Genomic DNA, 6,446 nt, shown 5'->3' with positions numbered 1-6,446 from the left:
AAATAAAAATAAACATTAAATTCAGACATGGAAAATATAAAAAATAAAAACCTAAATGAACTTTGAAAGATGAAAACTAAAGTGTCTGAGTTGAAAAAATACACTGGTTTGATTAAAGGCAGACAATCATTAGTGAACTTGGACATATAGCAATAGAAACTTTCAATAACGAATCAGAGAGAAAAAAACACAACTAATGAATAGAGCACTATTAAGCTCTAAGACAACTTCAAGTGGCCTAATATACATACATCTGGAGAGTCCAAAAGAGGAAAAGGGGGGACAGAAAAAATCCTTGAGAAAATAAGTGAAAAATTATCAAATTTGATGAAAACCATAGACTCACAGATCCAAGAAGCTAAAAGAATCCCCAAAACAAGAAAACTATGGGGGAATCCTTTCATAATGTATACGTATATCAAATCATCACTAATATCTTACAATTTTATTTGTCAATTATACTTCAATCAAGCTGAACAAAAAAACTATGCAAAGGCACATAATAATCAAATTGCTTCAAACTAGCGTTAAAGAGAAAATCCTAAAAGTAGCCAGAGGGGGGAAAAACAGTTTACCTACAAAGGAACAAAAATAAGAATGACAGTACTTTTTTGTGAAAACAATGACAGCCCAGACACAAAAGACCAAATATTGTATGATTCCATTTCTATGAAATATCCAGAATAGGAAAACCCATAGTGACAGAAAGCAGATTAGTGGTTGCCAGGGCCTGGGGGATGGAGGGAATGGGAAGTGATTGCTTAATGGGTACAGGGGTTTCTGTTTGGGGTCATGAAGAAGTTCTGAAACTAGATAGTGGTGATGATTACACCCTAAGTGCCACTGAATTGTATACTTTAAACCTGTTAAAATGGTCGGTTTTATGTTATGTGAATTTTACCACAAAGAAAAGAAAGCCAGAGTAAGTGGAGTAATATCTTTAAAGTACTGAAAGAACAAAAAACTGTCTACCTAGATTTCTATACCCAGTTAAAATATATTTCAAAAACAAAGGTGAAATACTCTTTCAAAACGGCAAAATCTGAAATAATTCATTACTAATGGGTGTGCACTATGAGAAATGGTAAAGGAAGTCCTCCAAGCAGACAGAAAATGGTACCAAATGGAAGTCTGGATCTACAAAAGGAATGAAGGGTGACTACATGGAAATTGTAACTACATAGTATAATATAATTGCAACTACCTGAGTAAATATAAAAGATGTTTTCCCTGTTGTGTAAATGTCTTTAAGAGATAATTGATAGTTTAAAATAAAACGAACAGCAATGTATGGAGTGGTTTATAATATATGGAAAAGCATAATGTATGACAACTACAGACTAAAGGCTGAGAAGGGAGAAATGGAAGTACACTGTTGGGTTTTGTGTGTCTGACTATTCTGAGATCCAAAAGAGAGGGCTGGCTGTTTTCTTCTTTGTACATAAGACCCTGGCACAGTGACCAGGTGAGCCCACACACACCAGGCATTTAAAAAACACTCATCATTTAAAGGGTGAACACAACGTAACTAGAGGGAATGCTGTAAACCCCAAACTATTCTCCTCTGTTCCTTGAATAAAGAACTCTTACAAGAATCACTTCACCTTGTCTTCTTAAAGGGTATTAAGCCACACATTTTTTAATTGATTTGGTTAAGATTAGGCAACCTGAACATCAATCAAGGGGATTGTGGGCCATGTTGGGGGATCAGAGGCAACAGATGAAAGTAAAATGAGTGAAGTTTCCTGGTCTTGTTGAGGGGGATGGAGCATGAACTGAGAATACTTTCAAAAGAGGGAAACACGGGTGAAAGGTCGGAGAAGGCCCTCTGTGTTATTTGACGCTGAGACGCTACCAGGCGAGGCACTAGCGGGGCCCTCTTTGCAGAAGAGAGTTCAAAGCGAGGCTAGGAAGGAAGGCGTAGACAGGGACTGGGGTCAGCAGGAAGGAAGAACCTGCTGCGAATGGAGACTAGATGTGTGGGTAGGAGGACAGCGTGTGCCTGTGTGTGTCCAGGTCAGGGGTGGGGCAATGAGGAGTTGGGGAACGAGAAATGGGATGGTAAGTGGTGCTGGGGATGCAGAGGCTGGGGGCTCCCACATTGCTGGCAGTGCTGGAAAGCCAGGCAGCAAAACTGGGATTCAGTGCATTGGGCAGAACGGAGTCCTCACAGATAGATGCCTGTGTAGGGACATGATGAAGTCCACGGCTGAGGAAGGGTCTTCTAGCACAGAGCTTTCCCAGCAGTGCTCAGAGGGAACCCTCGAGTTCTGCGGTTGGGCGACAGGGCCCACTACCCTGAGGGAGAAAGGTAGTGGGTAGGCAGGACACCGGCCTTACAGTCCTTGCTTCAGTCAGACTGCGCTGCCTTCCCCATTGTGGTGTGAGACCTAAAATTAAGGCTCAATATTGTGCTGCCTTGACATCTGGTGAAATTGGGAGGGCCTTGAATAATCTGACTCCTGGTTCCCCTCCCCACTCTGCTCTTGCAGATAAGGTCTCCTAGCCAAACAACCTGCTTTATAAAGGGGACTAGGCCCAGTTCCTGCCTGTCCCTGAGTAGCGGGTTTCAGTTCCTGCCAGCCTGCAAAAGTATTCAAACAAGCCAATTACCTCCTGCTGTGGCAACCAGGGGTCTCCCCCACTCTCTTGATTCTACAAAGTCTATCTACCTCCCACAGTCTGGGTTGTTCACTCTGTTCCTGAGTGCAACCCCCGTGTGGCCCTACATGGCATGCTGTGTCCTCCTCCCCCGGGCTGTGAGTACATGTGATTAATAAACTACTATTGATCTCATCGTAGTGTCAGGTGTCATGTGCTCAGTCATCCCAATAAACCTAAGGCAAGAATCCCTTCCTCACCAGCAGAGTGAATAGGAGATGATTAAAATACTCATGTTCGTGGATTGGATTTCTGTGGAAGGCTTCAGTTGGAATGAGAGGTCTCCCACCTAGAATTTTGACAACCACTTTCCACCAGTTAGATACGGGATGGATCATGGAGTTCCAGCCTCCAGGGACCCTGGCCCAAGCTTGACTCCAGCCCGTTGCTCTGTTTGCCGTGAGGAACTTTAGCTACTGCAGAGCTGCCAGCTTCCTAAAACAGACACACTAGATTAGAGGAGTGTCTGGGTATCAGTGTGTGTAAACTCAGACCTTGACAAAGGATGCCAAGAGCAGAGCCTTAAAAGTGATCTGAAACAGCAGATGTGTGATTGAACACTCACACTATATCACTCTACATATAATATGAGCCACAAATACACAGATATATATATGTGTATATACGTGAGTGCGTATGTTAGATAGATAGATAGATATACATTATGTAAGTGTATATATATATAAATACTTATATATATAAGTATATATAGTGATACATATAAAAAAAATTTCTCACCCAGAAATCCACCAGAGAAAGTTTTCTTGTGTTTCCTTAAACCAGGTGAGTACTGTTTCCCTATAAGGCCTTCTCTGGATTTATTAACCTTTGTGTGATTTTAGCTGCTGCCTGTGTTTGCAGGAGAGGGAAGGACATCCTATAGCATGTAGACCACTATCTATACAACAAATGACCTCTACTGATGCAGCCTAATCCAGTCTCCAGCCCAAGCCCTCTCCTCATAGTCCAACCCATGTTTCCTACTGCCCACTGGACAGCCACATCCGGACCACCCACTCAACCTCGCCATCTACATGGCCCACACTGACCTCATCCGCCACACCCTTCCTCATCCCTACCCCCAACTCACATCGCCACCAACTCTTCCTTCTTTATCCTCAGCCTCAGGTAGGAGGAACAGCTTCTACTAGTCAGCAACCTTCAGAACTCAGAATCATTATACACTCTCTGCCACAATTTCACAGAATTTCCCTAAAATCTGTCTCCTCACCTTCTCCCACCCACTGCCTGAATTAAGTGCCTTGTCATTTTCTTTTGCTTTGTTTACTTGGTGTTTTTAACTCATTATGTGTTCAATAAATAATTGTTGAATCAATAAATGAAAGAATGAATGAATCAATCAAAATGCCAGAGGGTCACATTCAATGATTCAAAATGCGGAGCGTGTTCCCTGCCCAGGCCTTCTGCCTGTGTGGGAGAAACCCAAAGTGTTACAGCTGCTCGTGGAACTTCAGAATTCCCACGGGAAACTCTCACTGCGAGTGTCATGTTGGACATCTCCTCCCTCTGTGCAAACACTGTCTTAGAGGTGGAGATGCTCTCAACAGGATAGTACGTGGTGCTTTCTGCATTGGACCTCACACATCCCCTCACCCCCGTTCAGTTTAACAACGAAGAGCACCGTCTCTACGGGGTTCCGTCCACCCTGCAAATGTCTGCACCGTGGGCCAATCCTCCATCCCAGACGGTATCTGGTGGCAATGTAGACCAGCAGTCTCGGCCACAGGACACCCGCCCTCCAGTGTGCCAACAGCTCAGAATCCATGGCAGGCAGCCTGAGCCAGGGACGCCATCTGGATCTATTTCAAGGCATGTCCACACCCAGCCCTTTATCTGCAGAGTCACTGAGGTGATTAGTCCCAGGGCATTGCCCCTCCAATTCCTCCCTCCTTGCAGCTGCACAGCCACTCCCTTCCACTGCTCACTGCTGCCCCTGGCCTGTCTCAACTGTCAGACATCAGTCCCCAACCCCACTCACTCACACAGCCCTAGTCTCTATGGAGGGGTCCACTGTTCACAGGGGAAACATCCCAGCCTCCAGCAGGCATCAAGACAGCTCCCAGCCCTGGGACCACTGGCACGGGTGCACTGGACCGCGAGAGTACTCAAGAGTGTTGCTCACCCGAATGACACAGGGGAGCAGCTATGCTCCTCCTGACAGGACAGGGGGCGACTCTAAGGTAGGAGGCAGTGTCTGGCGTGCCGCTGGCCCACTCCTCCAGTCGACCTTTTACTCGAGTAGACCACACTGAGACTTCCAGCTGGTGATGAGGATTCCGAGATTTCCCAAGCCTGTTCATGTAAATTGTCCAGTACCTCCTATCCCGACTCCCCACCGTCTCTCCTTCTGGACTCTTCTCCTCCCTACGTTGAACTCGGGACTCAGAGCCCTGACCGCCAGCCTGCCCGGGGCTCTCTGGACCTGGTTTTGCATGTGGTCTCTCTCGTGGACTCTGGCAATTGCTCTTCCCAGGGGGCTCTCAGTGCCTTTCACCGACTGAGGGTGTCCTGTCTGGTCCCCTTCCCTGGTTCCTGGTCATTGTGGATGAATCCTTGTTTCTCAAAGTAAGGGGAAATGTCCTGCTGACATTTCAGAATTCTAAATCCTGCACAGGGGAGTCCCTTCCCTCAGGACATCACTGCAGAAATCTGGCATTATATGGGTGAGGGAGTAAGTTACTGTTCTGCTCAACCTAATGAGAAAATGGGGGATACAAATTAATTTTTTTATTTTATTTATTTTTTTCCCCCAAAGCCCCAGCAGATAGTTGTATGTCATAGCTGCACATCCTTCCAGCCGCTGTACATGGGATGCGACCTCAGCATGGCCAGAGAAGCAGTGCGTCTGCGCGCGCCCAGGATCCGAACACGGGTCGCCAGCAGCAGAGCGCGCTGCACTCAACCGCTAGCCACGGGGCCGGCCCCGGGGGATACAAATTAAAATAACATTGACACAATATTTTTTCACTCGTAATTTTGACCAAAATTTAAAATATTGGTAAAATTATATGTTTGTGAGAGTGTAGGATATTTACATACAGTAATTTATGGGAAAATATATTGGACTACAAATTTGGCAGTATTTATAAAAATTTTAAATAGTCATACCGTTTGCACATTAACCCAATTTCTATATTATGTCTTTCTTATTAGAAAACACACTTTTTACCAAGAATTCATGTTCAAAGATGTTGATTTCAGTTCTATTGATCATCGCAGTCAACGGGAAACAACCTAAGTGTCCATCAGGAGGAGAAGTATTTAATTGTAGCACATACATACTTTAGAATTCTAGGGAGTTACTGCTGTCACGGAAAGATCTTGCATTCACGGTATTAAGTGGCAAAGATAAATAGAAGTTAATATATACATCATTACCAAGTATGTTAAAAGATAAACAATATATTTTTGATACATATATCTATGAAAAAACCTAGAATAAGCTTTAAAATAATACACACCAGATTGTTAAGTGCGGTTACCTCTGAAAAGGGGGCTGAATTTTGGAAGAATTTGTAAAGGGGAGAATTGCGATTGATTTTTATTTTTAGAATTTTTTTATAACAAGAATATGTGAACTACTACCTTTGTGAGTAAAATATTTAAATAAGCCTAAATCCAGCAACAGGAGCTGTGTATTAATCAAAGTAACTGCTAGCTGATGCAATAGACAAAACCTGAAATATAAGTGGCTTAATACAACAAAGTTTTTGTTATGGTTGTTCACATAAACTCTCATGTGGGCTGGCAGGGACTCTCCACTC

The sequence above is a fragment of the Diceros bicornis genome, chromosome X (assembly GCF_020826845.1).
Source record: "Diceros bicornis minor isolate mBicDic1 chromosome X, mDicBic1.mat.cur, whole genome shotgun sequence".
Lineage (NCBI taxonomy): Eukaryota > Metazoa > Chordata > Mammalia > Perissodactyla > Rhinocerotidae > Diceros > Diceros bicornis.
Note: the sequence above shows the minus strand (reverse complement) of the source record.